Source organism: Erpetoichthys calabaricus, chromosome 1 (genome assembly GCF_900747795.2).
Source record: "Erpetoichthys calabaricus chromosome 1, fErpCal1.3, whole genome shotgun sequence".
NCBI lineage: Eukaryota > Metazoa > Chordata > Cladistia > Polypteriformes > Polypteridae > Erpetoichthys > Erpetoichthys calabaricus.
In genome coordinates, this window is record NC_041394.2 from 137,204,354 (window position 1) to 137,224,894 (window position 20,541).

Here is a 20,541-nt window from a genome sequence, read left to right on the forward strand (position 1 = left end):
TGTCATACTCCTCGTTATACACGTTAATTGTTTATCACTGAGATCGCTTCGTTTAGTTTACATAGCACTTCTTTTTTCAGTTCCCATTCTACAAAGAAGTATTTAACCATTGCATATGTTATTATAGTCTACATATAAAAAATAAATGACAGTTTATAAAAAAAGATGTATTCAAGTACTTTATTGACATTGTGTAACGCAACGAAATTACTCGTGTCAACTTCACATTGCATTTAAATTCCAATGTCAAATAGTTCAGATATATAATAATACAATAAATAAAGTATGAACTAAAAACTGAGTAATCATACAAAATATGTTCAAAATATTGGCAAGATGCCATATATAATGTTAAAGTAACCAGGATGGTTTATTATTGCATAAATGCACAGCAGTATAGATTACCTACACTACCTACATTAATTGTACATGATCAATGAAAACGATTTCAGATTGAGGAGATATACGAGTTCAATAAGTTTATAGCAGTTGGAAAAAAAGTTTTTGTTTTTTTTTTGTCCATTTGTAGCATACAGATTGATAATAATAATAATTCTTTGCATTTATATATCTGAAATGCCTGCCAGATGGGAGAAGCTCAGACAAGTTCTGTCCAAGATGAGTGTTCTCCTTGATGATGTTTTTAGCTCTTCTTACACAGGGAATCTTGTATCGATGATCAAGTGATGGCAGTTCAGTTCCATTGAACGTCTTGCGATGTTTTTATGATCCACTACTGGGCTTTTTTGGCAGGTTTGGTGTAGCTGTTGTACCAGGCTTTCATGCAGTTAGTCAAAATAAGTGTGTATATATGTAAAAATGAACTGTTGATGCACTTTTCATCCCTGGAAAAACTCTTTAAAAATAACTTTACATATTATTAATGAAATACACATGTCATAGGGCATCATGGTTTATAAAATTTTGTTGCGGTGATACTAGTGGATTGCATAAACAGTTTTTTAAAGAAAAAGAAATCTTCATTTCATGTCTAACCCACATAAAGCACAACCCCAGCACCATCTTCTGTGATACTATTGCTCGCCTTGTGCTCAAATTTAAATGGCTTTTATTCACCCATATAGTGTCTTAAATGTGAGTTAATAACTGAATAATGAAAAAGGAAACACACTTTTCATGCAGATTTTATTGAATAAATGTTATGAGAACAACAAAAGTGAACAATGTGAGAACAATGCACCTAAAAAAACCATTTGTCAAATGTACAAAAAAACCCAAAGAAGTAAAAAAAATCACCACATAGCTTTAACATATTTTACCCAGAGCACAGAAAATTTAAAGTTACATTGTTTTGCTATTTTAATTATTAAAATTATTCCACAGATAACTTCTAACATATTTTAATACTAATAAAGCCCAAACTGCTAAACTGCTTAACAAATATATATAACTTTATCAAAACAAAAAAATATATATACAATTAAAAAGTACACAAGAGGAAAATTGAAAGGTCCTTCTCCTTAAATATATCTGCTGGTCAGATGGCCCTGTTGAAGAACACAAGAAGGTCTAGTTGGTCAGGATGATTGACAAAACAACGTCTCAGGTCACAAGGTCACAGCCTCCCCAGGCCCCTGTGCACATTCTCACCAAGCATACTGTTGTGGTGTTAATCCAATTGCAGCTCCATTTCAAGAGGGTCTTCAGAAATCTTCTCTCTTCAGCACCACAGTCAGTTGCACAAGACTTGACCAGGGTGCATGGCATAGGGCATCACTGGACAAAAAAAAAGAAAAACAGCAAAAAAAAAACACAGTGGTTATTATCTGGTGTAAATCTTTCAAAGTGTATGCAGTTCCATTCATAAACCAGAAGTAAATCATAAACTGATAGAAATGGGAATTAAGCAGAGGTGAAGTTTAAAAATGGAGTTTTAAAAGTATTTGAAAGGTTTTTCATTTATAGCCGGCATTCTATATTTTTGGTATACATGTGCAAGCTGCTTCACCAGTTCTTTCATAAGCAAATTAGTGGTTGTGGATTAAAGATTACACTGAGGAGTGTTGGGGGAGAGACAGTACCAAATACAGGAAGGGACTAAACTGTTCAGAGCTTTTTATGTAATGAATAGTATAGTACTTTAAAATCAAATCGTGAAGGAGACAGCCATCCAGTTTATTAAAGCTAAGGTCAAGTAAATGAGCTTGGAATATGAAGAAAAACAAAATGTAAACAAAACAAGATATATTACCCCAGAATACTTGGCAATGACGCAGTAGATTCAGACCCAAGACTCAAATGAAGGATTCTGGAAGCACTGGGCAGTAGCATCATCTTCTATTCTAACAGATATCACAGCATTCCCTCCTTCTTTAATTGCTGCCCTATCTTTCAGTTAAATTCTTCCACTTCACTAAGGCAAGTAAAATATAAAAACAATAATCAAGAAATATTTAAACACTTACTTCAAACATTCCTAGACTTGACTTATACCTGATACTGTATTCTGGGCCACCAAGAAATAAGTCTTCTGCCTCCTGTCCTGATACACCCTGTAGAGCAGCCAGGGCATGGATGATGGACTATCCAAAATTAAGAAAGAGCAGAATTCAAAAGTTGCTTGCATGTAACTGAAATATGACCATATCACTTTATAAGTGAAGGCATACACCAATTACCCAGTAACAAACCATAATACCCCTAAGAATGTGTGCTTTACTTTGCAAATGAAACAGCCTGGTTTTGTTTCTATTGAAACTCATACAATGAGAAAAACACAACAGTTACTGGGATTGCGAGGATTCACACACAGACTAAGATATTGTGGTCTAATGTTGGGGAGTTGCATAAGAAAAAACACATTTTAACATTCGTTAGTGGATACCAATTTACTTCTCTCTTTAAAAGAATTGTAAAATTTAGACACCTGATCTGAGATACATCTAGGCAGTTCAGATTTTCATATTCCCAAAAAGAGAAAACCTACTAATCCATTAATCAAGTATAAATCAGTAAATAACAGGAAAGTCCACCTGAGCAGTTTTTTTAATAACACAATTTATTAAAAGTTTTTCATATTTCAAAACATTCATGCGCGTTCATTGAAATCACAAGCCTATTTAAAACGGTACATTTTGTAATATTCCAATTATTAAACAAAACATGAGAAAATCCTAAATATATCTAGATTATATTACAGTATATACTGTATTCTCAAAAATTGAAAAGCATTCAATAAACATTACATACAGTACCTTTAATCATAAAATTCACGGACACACGTTGTATTTCACTTCGCTCTCTGACCGTTAAATTGTTGCTAAATTCTTCCCGTAAAAGAAATTCTTTCAAGTCGTTGTAAAATTGAAAAGTCTTCATTTTTTCAAGAAGTGAAAAATATTCTTCTGCCAGGAGAAAAATTCAATATGCTCCTATTCTCTACAGCGTTCTTCTTTCTCCTTCTCACTCAAATGGCGGAAGTTCTATTTGTTAATGCAGACCGAGAAATTAAAATCCCGTGGTAACTTTATTTCTCGTGTGTCATAAAACATTCGACATGCACAGAACAAATCGGGCAGCGTCGTGAAATGAATTTTAATTAAGCAGGGAGCGCGTGCACGAGACAAATCGGATGGGGACTCGTGTCGCAAAGTAAAAAAAAACGCAGATCGTGCAGGGTCATACTAGTTAAGCTCTGCGCATGCGTACGCATGCGCGTGCAAATCGGGTAGGCACCGCAGATCGGGTAGCGACAAGCACGTCATTCCTTCCGGTCATGTTTTTATGATGCACTTCCGGGTTATAGGGCACGCAGCACCCTGTGAGCCTCCCTGCAGCGACTCCTGGCGGCCCCGACGTTATCCAGCAGTGCTGTGTATTAAAACTCCATAGTCCATGATTCCCTGCTGGAACTCGGGGCATCCCTATGTTGCAGGTAGGGCTCCATCCAGCGGCTTGGAGGTGTTGGCCAGAATATACGGCCGGCAATCCCTCACAATATATTCTCCTTGTATTCTTAAGGTAAATATCTGTTAAAAAAAACATATTTTACACATATTACAGCTTTTCTTGATTGCTTGGACAGATTTCTTGAAAATAAGCTCCATTTACTAAAACTCTAAACACAATTTCATAATTGCACATTCAACTCCCCAAACTCCAGACTTCCAGGTCAAAAACAAACTCTCTGCTCAAGAACATATCATCTTATATCAAAACCAATCTTTACCTTCAGATATCACACAAAAGCCCTCAGAAACATGACATAGCCTTACAATATTCTATGATCAATTCAAAACACTCCTGTAAAAACCTGTTACTGCAATGAGTAACATGAATGCTACTTATGGTTCCCTTACCCCCAACTACTTCTAATGAACACTATATAAACAACACAGGAAGACATTTTCTAAAAAAAAATGATCCATTAATGTACAAAACAATACATAAAGAATTGGAAAGAAAAAGAAAATTCAACTCAGCCTGAACATCCCATCTCTGGTCTCATCAAATCAAAATCTCTCATCTCATTAAAATCACAAGCAATATGCAACCTGGCCAGGCAGTGAGGGAAAAACCCCTTTCATGACTTATCCATCCCTGACAAGCCTCAAAAAATTGTTGAAAATTAACATTGTCCCAAAGTACAACATATCATGGCTGCTTAAGTTGTACTGGCTCCCCCTGGTTGAGTTGGTAGATGTGATCTCAGAGATCATTGAAGAAAGCCAGTAGAAGCAAGGTCCCCTCAGTGGCTGATGATGGCACACATTGTCACATTCACCCCTCGCTGGCCAGGGACATTCACGATGGCCCATTGGCCAATTAAGTTCTTCCCCCCTCCTCCTTCTTTTACTGTAAAACTTGTTTGTTTTTTTTTGTTTGGTTTAACATGAAAGATAAGTGCAATGTACACCTTACAATGTGTAGACTATGGCTCATGTCCCGGGTGCATACTCTGTATAGAGTCTGCATGTCCATGTGGGTCTCCTCTGGGTGGAATACCTTATACGCAATGCTTGCTGGGATATGCTCCAGGTTCACTGTTCAGCGTAAGTGGGTTCAGAAAATGGATGGATTGTTTGACTTGATTTTATGGAATGTTATATGCTTTTAATAAATTCAATAAAAGATCCCCCCCCCCAAAAAAAATAAAGAAACTGGATGGATAGAATAGCATTCTAGAATATTTGTACAATTTCTGTTAGTAATGTTTCATGTTTAAAATCGCATTTAACCTAAATAAATATGAAGAATTATGAAAGGGCTCTGAAAAAATAAATATGTTTATTATTTATACATCAGCATTTCCCACCCCATGGGCAGCATTACAGGCAGGTCATGGCCAAAACCGAATGAAATCCTTCCTCCTCCTCACTGCTTTTATAATCTTGCTTGATTCACAACGCCAGTATCTCAGGTGGATCGCAGCCTGTTCTGATCATGGACGATCATGTCCCATTCACAAAGAAGGAAAAGCACTGACAATCTTGTTTGGTTCATTAAGCGCTCTAAGGCTTTTGGTGATTGTGCGGGAGCTCAGAAGTTTGTGCTAAATTCATGATAGACCTTGAAGGCCTCCAAACCCCCCGCCCCTCCCACCTCATGCAGTGCTGCCAGCGTTTCCCACCCAATTGGGCTATTTTTGATCGGTGTCTGTGGGAAAAAATGGGTTTCCATGGGTTGCGTTTTTTGGTCTTCATTTAAAAAAATTACAGTATTTTGGGCTATTTTTTAATGTAAAATAATACCATTGCTACGACTGTGTGTGGTTCAGTTTGCACTACCACTAACTACAAAGCTCAACCCCAGTATTTGAAGTGGAGTGGGTGGAAGAGTTGGGTCCTTAACCTAATTAGACATGTCACGAACATCTAACCCTCGGTTCGAGTTGATGTGACGACAAGAGGTGTAGCTATTCAGTGTTTTTAAATCCACAGGTTAAAGTTAGTGAACTCGAAAGAAAGGGATTTTAGAGTAATAAAATACCTTAAGGGCACAACTAACTGTGAAAGAAGGAAAACAATTCTGTATAAAATATAAGAAGTGAAAAACTACTTGTGAATTTGTGAAAATGCCGTTATACAAATGAGTAAGTATTTAAAATGGTAAAGCAAGGACTGGGAAAAAGAAGAAGAGTTACAGGATCGGATTAGAAGCGTTTCAAGTGTTGATACAAAAGCTGCATGTAGATGCTGTGTGACTTTCAAGCTCACTATAGTGACCTCATAGCAAGACAGGGAAACATATTAGAAATGCTGCTCTATTTTCCTCTGCAAGAGGCCTTTTGGAAACAGGAGTAAAGAAACTGCAAGTCGATAATTCTGTGAAGATATATGAACTGAAGATAGCAGCTTATGTTGCTTGCCATACAAATATTATTGCAATTGACCATCTAGGAAGTACAGTTGGTGATGTGTCTCCGAAAAATATTACCCTGCACAGAACAAAACGTGCAGCTCTAATTAAATCAGTTCTAGGACCTGCAGTTCAAAAGGAGTTGCTTGAAGACACTGGAAAAATGAGATATTCTTTAATTGTTGATGAAAGTACAAATATTAGCTCAGATAAACAGTTCTGTATTGTTCTAAAATGCATTAGCAAAAATCTTGATCACATTGTCACAACACTGCGGTGGGTTGGCCCCCTGCCCAGGATTGGTTCCTGCCTTGTGCCCTGTGTTGGCTGGGATTGGCTCCAGCAGACCCCCGTGACCCTGTGTTTGGATTCAGTGTGTTGGAAAATGGATGGATGGACATTGTCACAACATTTGCTGGTATTGTTAAACTACGTGCTGAAGATGCTGATAGCATTGGTACTTATTTGTTCAGTTTTCTGACAAGCTGAATGTAAAACATTGCATAGGCTTAGCAACAGATGAATGCAACACAATGTGCAGTAAACATTATTCTGTACTTACATGGTTTTAAGAGGTGAATCCAAAAGTGGTGTATATTAAATGTGTGCGACATTCCTTGAAGCTATGTGCTTCAAAAGCGAGATAAAGTCTTACCTCGAAATGTGGAGTACAGTACATGATATCATGGTTTTCACGCAGTATGGTATGTCAAAGCAAGTATCAAGCTCTTTATTCAGCAATTAATGTAGTGGAAACTCCTCTCAAGAATTTGCAGCTTTGTGATACAAAATGGCTTGCAATAAGCTAGTGTGTTAATAGAGTTCTCTCCCAGTAGAAAGAGTTAAAGTTACATTTCTATATTTCAAAGGATACTGAAAGAAGTTATACTGCTGAACTACAGTATTCAGACTGTCAATAAAATATATTTGTATATTTCTACAGCCAATGAGGTCTTACAGAATAAGCAAGCTCTTTCAGTGTCAAATAATGCACGAAAACTGCTTGCTGACTTAATGTCCTATTACCAAATTGTGATCCAGTGTGTAATGAAACCACATGAATGAATGGTCAAATTTATTGTGTTACAACATAAGTAGCAGTAATTTTTTGCCACTTTCAGCCATTGATTTTGGGATTAAGTTTCAGTTAGAATTAGCAGAATCTAAAAATGACACAAAACTGGCAGAGATCAAACTGAGATGCTGTGATTATTTGTTTGAGTTAATAAAAGAAATAAAGCAAAGATTGCCCTTAAACATCCAGCAACTAGAGCCACTCTCATCTCTGTCACCAGTAATTGTACTTAATTATAAAAAGCCTTAGCTGTCAACTTTATAATTTTTGTCACTGTTCACTGGAGATCTAGGAAAACTACAACAGCCGTGGCGATTACTTAATGCCATATCCTGGACAAATATGGAAGACATTCAAGTTGAGGAATTCTGGGTTGACGTTGCTAAACATACTGAAGCAGCTGGTGATAAGGACTTTGATGAACTTGGCAGTTTTTTCCTATTACTTTTAACCCTGCCATTTAGTAAAGCTGCTGTAGAAGGTGTATTTTCAAAAATGTCTCATGTCAAAAACAAATTAAGAAACAGAATGAAGGAGCAATTGTTTGAAAATATGCTATAGGTGACAGCATCTATGCAGTGCAATGAAATATGCTGCCAGACATTCCAGCCATCTAAAGTAATGCTGTCATTGTTCACAGCAGATAAATATGCCAGTAATGATAAAGAGAGTGATTTTGACAATTTTATTTTTATCATAAAAATCCTGTAATAAAGAACATTGTGACCATTTTAGTTTCTGTTTAAATTGATTTTTGGTTAATATTCTCCTGTTTTTGCATTTAAAATAAATGTTTAGTGCAACATATAAAAATTCAACATGATTGATTTTCTTTTTTTTCTTTTTTAAAAACACCACTTTAAAGGACTTCCTGAACTCTTTACTTCCTTGAAAACTCTATTGATTTTATTTTAGTATGTCTCACTTGAACATTTTGACAAACTGCATTGTCATTTTTGTTTAATATTCTTCAAATTTACTTGAAAAAGTAAAATGTTAAAATGTTTTAAATCTTAAGGATTTCAGTATATCATATTTTCATACTTAGCTGATGTTTTCATGAAAGCTGGGACTGCAATAAAAGTAAGTAGTATCAGAATTGATAAGTGAGCAGAATTGCATTGTAAAGCTGCAGCTTCTTTGTATGAGAGATCTTTCTTTTGGAAATGCGCTGGTACTAAGCAACTCTAAATTTGAATTCCATATACTTTGAAAATTACATGACATTACTGTGTTTCAATTGGGCTACATTTGGGCTGATTTTTAGACATATTTTAGACTATAATTCCAAAGGAAAATCAGGAATACTGCTTCAGTGTGTTGCAAGCACACTAGCATGTGAAAATCTGAGTTGGGAAACAATGCTGTAGATGAATTAAAATTCTATATTAATAGACCAATATTTTTACAAAACATCTGTTTTAGGATTTCAATGCTGATTTGAATTGTGTAAAACTTTTTAATATGTGAAAAACATGTTTTTTAACAGACATTTAAATTGTGAATACAAGGAGTAGCTGAGAATTAACAGCAACTTAATAACTTAATAGAAATTACTATGATTTTAAGGGTATGTTTGGTTTTTTATGGGAAATGATTGTCATTTTAAGGGTTTTTATTAGCACCCATTGCTGCCATACTTTTTGCCATATGATTATGATTTTTTTTTACAGTGTACATATATGAAACAAAACAGTTGCCTCTGATGACTGGGTAAATAATGTTTGTAATATTATAAGATGTCTTGGTCATTCATCTAGTGATAGTGTGGGCTATATTCTCTTTTACAAATGTTTGGATTATTTCAATTAATACTAAACATATTAATGATAAAACACTAAACTGGAGTTAAATATACAGTACCATCAAGTAAATATAACAGTATATCATTATAACATAAACTTCTTTAAAGCCTAGAGACGTAAATGGTATATCCACAAGGGGGCACCAGAAAGCCCCAAACCACAGACACAGTAAATCACCACACATTGATAGGATAAAATAAAGAATTTTTATTCCCTTCCCAAGCACCTGTCCAACTCTCCTTCCACTAACAAGCCACAAGTACAATTATAAACACGATAAACCAATTAATCTTCCTACTTCCATCCTCCAGTTGAGTGTAGCCCACTTCTTCCCGACTCTGACACCCAGAACTATGGATGTAGGCTCCTTTTAAGGCGAACCCAGGAGAACTTCTATTGATATTACATGGCCACTTTCAGACTACATTAAAGCCACGGAGATTCCACCGACCCCCCACCCCCACCAGCAGTGACCTCTACCATCTCCCAGAGAACCCTACAGGACTGCACTTACAAACTCGAACATCTATGCACCTTGCAGGTATCCAGACTGGAACCCTACATGAGGGACACCGCCTCCCAGAATGGTGGATTAATTGCTCTCCTGCTGGTTCCTGATGTCTTTGAGCATGCCAGTCAGGATGGGAATTTTAAGACATGCCAGCTGGATATTGCTCCCATTTATTCCATCCTTCCATTATGGCATCCTGACTGGTACGCCCACTTGTCCTCTGGGGCATCTACAATGGGTACAATATAAATGGAAGCACATTATTTTAACAAGATACTTAAAACTGAACAAAGTATTTATAATAAATTTCACTACTGATTTGCAGAGTATACTGTATTAAAAAAAAACTAAAACAAGTAGATTAAATTATAGTAAGAAAAATTTTGGAGTACAGCATTATTGTGAATTAAGGTGCATTATTCATTTGCTCAAGAACAAGACTTTTGTGAAATATTTGCTTTGTCATTCAAAAGTCTGGATGCCGATTAGTGTGAACATTGTGACATTACACATCATATGTGTATCACATGCCTAGAAATGACCAGTATACAATGCTCCAACATGTCAGCACCCACAAAAACAAAACCAGAAATATCAGAACCTATGAAGAATAAGTAGATATAATGCTACTGAAACAATATCACCAAAGTAAACATAATTATGTAACAATTATTCAAAAAAAACAATAGCTCATAACATCCAAAGACAAATGCTCAAAGTAAACTAATAATACCTTCATGACACATATAAATGATTTAAGTGTAGGATAGGTATTTGATGACATTATTCTGGATATACTTTGGTTAATCTTATTCAAGACAAATGTGTGTGATGTATGATTTTAAGTCAGAATGTTTTCTGGAGAAATACATCACAGTGATTTGAGCATTTAGATTAATTTGTGAAATTAATGTGTGAATTTCCCCTTGGGATTAATAAAGTATCTATCTATCTATCTATCTATCTATCTATCTATCTATCTATCTATCTATCTATCTATCTATCTATCTATCTATCTATCTATCTATCTATCTATCTATCTATCTATCTATCTATCTATCTATCTATCTATCTAATTTCTGCAAATGATTAATATGTTTATAATTATGGTATCTACTGGTAAATGTTGACTACAAAAACTAATATACAAACACTTTTCCCACTTTTTAAAGTTGGTAAAACATTTATATTTCTGATAATACACTTTCTATATTTCTGAGGTATATTTATGACAACAAACAAACAACATATATATAAAACAGAACAATATACAGTATGTGCTTTTCATAAACAACTATTTTGTAGAGAGTTTATAAAAACCAAAACAACTGTCAGTCTCCCTTGATTAAAGTTGCTTTGCCTCACACATCCCTTAGACAAATACTGAAATACACAGTCAACAATTTGTTATCATTAAATATTACTAACTAGTCATTTAGCCCGTTACAATAACGTTGCTAGAACAGTAGTGCATGAACATTAGTAGGAACAGTCTATATTAAATGGCAAGGGACTTTGACCTCGTTCTTTTTGTTGGTCGTATTTTTCTTTCTTTCAGCCTTTCTTTTGTTGATGTTTACTTGCTGAGCTGACCGTTCTTCGTGGACTGCCACCGTGTATTGTGTGTCTTTAATTTTTCTGTGACAGTAATACTGTCTTGTACGGCTCTATTCAATAAGGGCGCGCACAAAAGGTGAGCTTCAAAGGGCGACCTTAATTGAGCGCGGCGAATAAAGGCGTTCGTAGATAATTTAGTTCAAATGGCTCTGGAATATGTGAAGAGCAACAAAGGTGCAGATCTTTATTTTCGCGCGCCTTTATTCGCTGCGCCCAATTGAGGTCGCCCTTTTGAGGGCTCGCCTTTTTGTGCGCGCCCTTATTGAAGGATGCCTTGTGCACGCCCTTATTGAATGGATACCGTCTTGTACGTCCGCTGGCTTGTACGTCCGTAATATACCTTTAGTTTTCTCTTGGCGGTAATACAGGCGTTGCGCGTCTGTAATATGCCCTTTAATCTCCTCTGACAGTAATACTGGCTTGTATGTGGCTGTAATATGCGGTCACTATATTGTGTACCTTTAATTTTCTCTCGCAGTAATACTGGTTTGTATTTCCGTAAAACGCCTCTAACTTTCTCTGACAGTAATATCGCGCATCGCACTGTGCCAAGCGCATGCGCGCTTCACCAGAAGACACCCACACACGGACACCTGGACGCACATAGGGATTTTATATATATAGATACTATTACTAGGCTACAACCTACTGTTGCATAAGAGGAGTGTAATACATGATTATTTTATTATAATGCACCAAGAACAAGAAATACATTTTCTGTGAGAATTTAACAGAGTTTGTCTGATGAGCACGTCAATACAAATTGGTATCGAGTAACACAACCATACATGGAGGACAACAACAGACCCCCTTTTCCAGCTTGTGCTGTACTCTATCACCTATGATGACATAGATGTCATTTGTCCAGTGCGATATTCCAAAACATTTTACATACAAAAGTAAGTTTTTGTATTTAGCAATTGCTGGAAGGTTGTTGTTTTGTTAATTTCAAGATTTTCCAGGTTTATGAGGATGCATGGGAACCCTGTGGAAGTAAATAAGATAACATTTTGCACATAGGAAAGGAAAACATTTATAGCAAAATCAGTGCCGGTACTAGGTTATATTTCACAGTATGCCAAGCTTATTAATGTGCCATCCAACTGTTCGGTAGCTAATGCACGTGGCTGGGTAACCTTTTGCGAAAAAAACTTGATGCTTATGAGTCTGTAAAGGGGGTATAAATCCATTTATACTGCACGTTTCTGGGATTTTACATGGCTACAGACAGTTTACAGTTGAAATCCCACTGGAGTTTTGATATGGTCAATAAAAAGTGAAATAATCTGTCTGTGAACATTTTTGGAAAAAATTACTTTGGCCAAGCACAAAATACAGTAAATACCTTATACGATATGCCAAATGTATACTTTGTTAATATAAAATCTGTGGAGGTGTTGTTAAGTGAGTTTTAAAGGATTGTGTAAGTGTATGTAAACTTCTGACTTCAACTGTATATTGGTTTAATGGGGAAAGACTTGGACTTTTGTGAATATTCCCAGAAGTGACTGTCCTGCCAAAGACTCTGTAACAGCAAGATGATTTTTTTTTTCTTTAGAAAATCACAAAGCACCCTAAAACAATATTTACAAATTTATACTGATCTGTCACCTCAGTTAAGGGTAATGTTAATGACTCCTGTGGTTACAAATTGGATACAAGACAGCGTATTGTAACTGAAAGTCCATCCATCCATCCATTATCCAACCCGCTATATCCTAACACAGGGTCACGGGGGTCTGCTGGAGCCAATCCCAGCCAACACAGGGCGCAAGGCAGGAAACAAACCCTGAGCAGGGCGCCAGCCCACCGCAGGGGACACACACACCCCCTAGGGACAATTTAGGATCACCAATGCACCTAACCAGCATGTTAGGTCTTCGAGACTGTGGGAGGAAACCGGAGCACCCAGAGGAAACCCATGGGACACAGGGAGAACATGCAAGCTCCACGCAGGGAGGACCCGGGAAGCGAACCCATGTCTCCTAACTGTGAGTCAGCAGTGCTACCCACTGCACTACCGTGCCGCCCATAACTGAAAGTATTTCTTAATAATAAAAAAATGAGTATTTGCCAAATTTTCCAAAATGCACCTTGATGATCTTAAAATATTCAACAGACAAATCAATGGGAAAATTCAAATTTTTGTTAGAATGAAAAAAAAAAGTAACATAGCATTCTACTGTAAGAATCTCACATTTATGGTTGGACATGGTGGTAGTCATGTCATGGTTTTTTAATGCTTTTTTGCATCAACACAGCACTAATTCTGCTCTGTATAAAGTGTATGTTTTGTCTGGGTAGAGCTATTATATTGCTCTAATTTCCTCTTTTGTATTATTAATATGTAGCCTTTGTCAGAAATGCCTCAAATCTCCCAGACTTACCATTGTTTATAAGGTATTATAGTATATAACTTCTCCCCACCTTCAGTTCTACATCTATAACCTCAGGCAATTAGGTGTAGTAAAACACAATCATGAGTTAATGTACAATTTAAACAATGTATTATTGATAATATTCATAAATAATAACAATATGCAAAGTACATTTGAATATTGGCAACCATACAACCTGATAAATGGTGATGTGTAGTTTCAGGCAGCACACAGACTTGTTAGTTACTTAAAATATCTCTAGTTAAGGCATCATTTTGTGGTCAGCTTTCTTCAGAAAAGGCCGCATGCCTGTCTCAATATGGCTGCCGAGCTGTGCTCTTCATTGTGTTGTCCTTTTCAGTTCATGGTGTGAGATGGTCTTTCATCAGTTTGGTAAGAAAGATAGAGGGTGAGGTAAAGCAAGCAAATTTATAGGTTTTCTGTCTTACCCCTAGAGCCAATAGGGTGTCCTGGTACTTAAAGGCTTTTGATACAAGACAGTTCCAAACAGCCATACTTCAGAACACCTTCACACCTGCCCTCCAAACCATGTGTTAAGGTAAAGCTTGGCAGTTAGGCAGCTTGGCTTTCCTGTGGGGGGTTGACTGAGAAACAGCAGAGAAATATTAGCCAAACTTGTTTTAGGTACTTCTCCCAACCCTGTCATAAAATTACAAAGCGACTCAGTCCTAAAGGGGAGGGGTTCTTAAACTATCAAACCATTGCTGTTATTATCAATAATGTAACACTAATATTACATTGCTTTGTCTAAGTTACAAATAAAGACATACAAAATATTTATCAACTTATATGCAAAATTTCACATCACAACAGTGTATTTTCAGAATATTAGGTCATTTGTTTTTGAGATGAAGCTAAAACATAGGTTATCCCACAAAACAAGAGAAAGAGTGGGTTAGAGAGTAAGAAGCAGTGTGAGTCTGAGCAGTGGGGTTGAAGGAGAGCTGGTACAACTGCTATACTGTATAAGCAACAGTCTAATAAAGGACAAACCACCTGCTAATATTCTCAGATTGCTAAAGAAGTCCTGTGATACAAAACCCTGGCTACCTTGCACATTTCTCAATTATTCATTATTACTCTAATGTTTGTGTCACCCTCACATACCACCTTGTAACTGCTTGTATGCTCCCAGTATGCATACAACAGGTTGATAAACATGTAACTAACAAGCTGGTTACATTTGCCGATAATATTACACAAGATGGAATATAGGATGCACTTAAGTCATCAGAAGTGCTGTAGATGGAGCTGGATGGAATTCAGACTTGGGCAGATATCTGACAAATTAAAATTACTGCAAATACATGATGCCAATTGTAACAAACCAGGTACCAACTTCTTATTGTTTGATCACATTTTTTGTGACATGAAAGGTGAGTGAACTTGCATATCCTGCTAGCAAAACAGGTAAACATAATATTAGAAGGGTAAGTTAATGTTAAAGTCTGCATACGTAAGGGAAAATCCTGGTATGGCCCCAACAGAATCATCATGCTAAAAATGACACTGCCTGTTCTTGGAAAAAATAATTTCCTATGTTATTATGTTTCTTGAAGTTGCATGATGAAAAGCAAGGCAAAAATCTGTGGACTGGATACCAGTCATAAATCGTATTCAAGTTATTTTAAGATCAATTATCAGCAAAGAGACCACATGTACTGTAGAGATATTCACTATCTGGTTATTGCAGGAGGTCGACAATATCAAATATTTTATGTATCAGAAAATCCATGTCAATTGTATGTCACAAATTTTGAATTTTTATTTATATTTAGTGATTTTAACAGTTTTTTCCATCTACATGATCTACATAACTCATACTATTTTAATTTGTTTTAATATAATACATTTCAGTTTGCTGTTTTATCTTTTATAATAAAAACAGACAATTTGTTGTAAGTTTTTTTCTTCTTTTTAATAAATTATAAACTTAAACTATTCAGTTGTGGTAAGTTTAATGATTGTAATGGTGGTTACTAAGAAATTATTTACTGTTCAAAGTACTCAGAAATGCTGACTTAGAAGTATTCACAAAATCAGCTGTGAGCAAAACTCAAGTATCAACTTTTTATTTAAAATATTCAACATATCCTGAAAATAAAAACATTTAAAGCCAAAGCAGAAGTGAGCCACAGTCCTTCCTGGGAAAGTAAGCCTTTTAATGAGTAACAAAAGGCACGAACATGAAAATACTGCTTGAAGCTTAAAAGTGGCTTATTTATTGGATGTCTGAAACCGTCTGACACTGCACAGTGTCTATAACTGTTACTGAAAAAGAGCTTCTTATTATTCAATGCAGTAAATTACACTTTTAATAGTGTCTTTGACAATTAACTCATCATATCTCTTGACTAATGTCTATTACGGATTCTTAACTATGGTTTCATTGTTTATTTTAATAAAATTCATGCTTGTATTTACTAGTAAAGGACACTTGGGCTGGGGTTGTAAATCTTTTATATTATCATTGAAACTGTGTTTTCTAAAAATGCTTATTTAAATTGTAATTAGCTATTAATACAAATAATTGTACTAACATAATCATTATTACATGTATTTTCTAGCAGACAGCAGTCACAACAGTCAACTACTTCAGGATTCTTTTTTCTACTGTGTTTTATTGAATATATGTATGTACGACTCTTATTTATCACAATTTGTCTAGAGAATAAGCCTAAACAAAATGCTTTAATTTATATCATTTCAAGTATAAAGTCTAAGTCTCTTAATGGGTCACTAGCACTCACCTTCATATAAAGACCTACAGACACCCTTTTGCTGGATTAGACTTTCAATCATTTTATCCCAGCCAAAGTACTGTGAAAAAGTGAAATGGGGAGGGAAGAAACAGCAAAAAAATTCCCTTGCTAGAACATTCACGTATAAGTGTAGTGGCTATTTAAGTGATTTTTCCAGTTTGATTTTTTAAGATAAAGATTACGTGCATTTTTGCAACATGTCTATAATTTGATTTGTTTAGTTTGTTTTGATCTTTGGTTACTTTCTGTTTTTTTGGTTTATTTCTTCAGTTTGTGCTTTGGCACCCTTGGGTGTGCGTTCTCATACTACTGACATGGATGCTATTAATGTTGTCATTGTTGTTGCATTATAAATCTGGCTAGTGGGCACACATTTCTTGCTACTGATTTTTTTTTTTATTTCAGTTGGGAAAGTAGCTATCCCTTTAGAGAAAATAGCTTTTTCATGAGCAGTAATGGCAATTGTATATACACTTAAAAGAAAAATCTTTCACTTCTCTGTAGACTCTCTAGATTGTTAGCTGAACTGTGAATATCCTACTGCTAGTGCTCTGGCAGCGAATGAGATGGCTATCTTATTAATTGTTTAGCTGCCCCAACCCAGAAAACTGTGCTTCTGTTTGCATGTGTAACTGCCAATGACAACCGAATAGCAGTCACCTTGTTTCTGGATTGGTTGCCAGGAAAACAGTTGCCTGCAATACAACTAGTCAACTGTAGCCCTGTCTCAATTTTGTCTGTGTGATAGTCTGACCACATGTTTGTTTAGTCTGCTGTCTTGGTTCCTGTTTTGTCCACACTTCCAGTGTACTATGTAATATGGGAAACCAACTTTCCTATTTAGACAGCTTCCACCATATTTTAGATGTTCTCATATTTTTGATGCTTGAACTATTGGTTTTTGCCCTTGCTTTTCTTAACCTGAAGTTCTGGTTGCTGTAATAAAAGTAATGTCTTCTTCTATCCAGCTATGATTTTTTTCTGCTGTTCCATCTCAAAAATAACTTCAGCAATGCAGAGGTTATAAAGGAACATGTGCAATTATTTTTATTTATCCAACGGGACAAATACAGTAAGACTATGACAGCTTATTGCATTGTACATTTATCCTACTGCTACTATTTCTTATTCAAAAGGCAATTCACTACATGAGAAAAAGAGATTGTTTGGCTGTTTCTTCCCTTTGCATCTCCTCAACTGCAAATAGTTCTTCACACTCATCGGAACATATATTGAGTTTACATAAAAATCTACTACAACTAAAATGCTGTATCTGGTGTCAGACACATTACTGAGGACCCTCATATAACTTTTGTACAAAAGTAAAAAAAAATCAAAATTAAGTTGGATCTAAACCATTATCAAAATTTTGTACAAGAGATATAGTGTATATTTTTATGCATGATTTCCTAAGCCAATTAGAGACCGAGACAGCATCTAAAAAGCATGGCCTTTATGAAAAATTAAGATAACTGTTGGGAATAGTCAGACCTTTAATATTTTCTACTCTCTAACTAAGGACAGATCTGCCAATTTCCCTAAATTATGACAAGTTGACATTTCTAAATGATTTTAAATTACAAGCTGAATATAATTGAGTATATAGTTCTACGCTAATTTATACCTATAATTTATACAGTTTCTTCTGTGTTCCATTTCCAGACCTTCTCTGTCAGTAACATCAAAGTCAGTACTAAAGGACTGTTGAATAATATACATTTTATTCATTACTGTATTGTATATCTTTTTTTACTTTTTAAGTATAAGTTGTGAAAGGTATAATATTTATTATATGCTTCATGTACTGAGTGCAACTACAAGAAAAGAATTCCTTGTCATAGTGACATATAGTACTAAAGCAACTAGACTAAAACTAAATTAATGCTTGTGTATGGGCATCTCAGAAATTACCCTTTTCTACTGAAACAAACTCAGCTAAAGTAATGTAGAGAACATGAGTGTTCCCTTATAACAAATGTATTACACCTGAAACTCTCACACATGACTCCACAATTTAATAAAGTGTATTTAGAAAGTGCTTGATGGTTGGATAGATAACCCAGCCAAAGGGGATGCACAAACCAGTGTGTTTCTTCATGTCGTTCCCAAGTCCGGATATATGGGGGAGGGTTACATCAGGAAGGGCATCTGGTGTACAATTTTGTTAAATCAATATGCAGACAAAAATACAAATTTCCATACCGGATCAGTCGAGCCCTGGGTAAACAATGACTACCACCAGTACTGTTAGCCAACAGGGTGCGGAAATTGGGCTGCTATTGGCCGAAGAAGGAGAAGAAGAGGTGGAAGACATGTCCGGAGGCAGGAGGAGAGGAGGAAGGTAAAGAGAGTGGAACTGAGGGTAGGAACTTTAAATGTTGGCAGTATGACTGGTAAGGGGAGAGAGTTAGCAGATATGATGGACAGAAGGAATGTTGATATATTGTGTGTGCAAGAGACTAAATGGAAGGGGAGTAAGGCCAGGTGGATCAGAGGTGGATTCAAAACGTTCTATCATGGTGCGGATGGGAGGAGAAATGGGGTTGGGATTATTCTAAAGGAACAGTATGTCAAGAGTGTTTTAGAGGTGAAAAGAGTGTCAGACAGAGTAATGATTATGATCTGGAAATTGGAGTTGTGATGATGAATGTTGTTAGTGCATATGCCCAGGAAGTTGTGTATGCGATAGATGAGAAAGAAGATTTTTGGAATGAGTTGGATGAAGTGATGAACAGTGTACCCAAGGGACAGAAAGTGGTGATTAGATTGGATTTCAATGGACATGTTGGTGAAGGGAACAGAGGAGAAGAGGGGGTGATGGGTAGGTATGATGTCAAGGAGAGGTATGAAGAAGGTCAGATGATAGTGGATTTTGCCAAAAGGATGAACATGGCTGTGGTGAATATGTATTTTAAGAAGAGGGAGGAACATAGGGTTACGTACAAAAGTGGAGGAAGATACACACAGGTAGATTAAATCCTGTGCAGAAGAGTCAATCTGAAGAAGATTGAAGACTGCAAAGTGGTGGCAGGAGAAAGTGTAGTTAAGCAGCATAGATAGTGGTCTGTAGGATAACGTTGGAGATCAAGAAGAGGAAGAGAGTGAGGCCAGAGACAAGGATGAAATGGTGGAAGCTGAAAAAGGAAGACTGCAAGGTTGAGTTTAGGGAGAAGGTGAAACAGGCACTTGGTGGCAGTGAAGAGTTACCAGACAGTTGGGCAACTACAGCAGATGTAGTAAGGGTGACAGCAAGAAGGGTGTTTCGTGTGACATCTGGACAGAAGAAGGAGGAAAAGGAAACCTAGTGGTGGAAATGGGGAAGTACTAGAGAGTATACAGAGGAAGAGGATGGCAAAGAAGAAGAAGTGGTATAGTCAGAGAGATGCAGAAAGTAAGACAAGAGTACAAGTAGATGAGGTGCAAGGTAAAGAGAGAGGTGGCGAAGGCTAGAGAAAAGGCATATGATGAGTTGTATGAGAGGCTGGACACTAAGGAGGGACCAAGCTGGGAAAGTTGTGCAGTAGGTTAGGGTGATAAAGGATAAAGATGGAAATGTACTCACAAGCGAGGAGAGTGTGTTGAGCAGATGGAAAGAGTACTTTGAGAGGCTGATGAATGAAGGAGAACGAGAGAGACAGAAGGTTAGATGATGTGGAAATAGTGAATCAGGAAGTTGCAAAGGATTAGCAAGGAGGAAGTAATGACAGCTATAAGAGGATGAAAAATGGAAAGGCCATTGGTGCAGATGACATACCTATGGAAGCATGGAGGTGTTTAGGACAGATGGCAGTGGAGTTTTTAACCAAATTGGTTAATGGAATCTTGGAAAGTGAGAGGATGCCTGAGGAGTGCAGAAGAAGTGTACTGGTGCCGATATTTAAGAATAAGGGGGATGTGCAGGATTGTAGTAACTACAGGGGGATTAAATTGATGAGCCACAGCATGAAGTTATGGAAAAGAGCAGTGGAAGCTAGGTTAAAAAGTGAGGTGATGATTAGTGAGCAGCAATATGGTTTCTTGCCAAGAAAGAGCACCACGGGTGCAATGTTTGCTC

General features: G+C 36.4%; 1 long non-coding RNA gene across 1 annotated transcript; it reads right to left on the reverse strand.

Annotated features, from left to right (window-relative positions):
* Positions 1–2,217: 2,217 nt before the first annotated feature.
* Positions 2,218–3,411, reverse strand: LOC127526187 (uncharacterized). Its single transcript, XR_007933809.1, has 3 exons — positions 3,216–3,411; positions 2,455–2,543; positions 2,218–2,374 (listed from the first exon to the last, which is right to left on the reverse strand). It is a non-coding gene; the product is annotated as an uncharacterized LOC127526187 (long non-coding RNA).
* Positions 3,412–20,541: the final 17,130 nt, after the last annotated feature.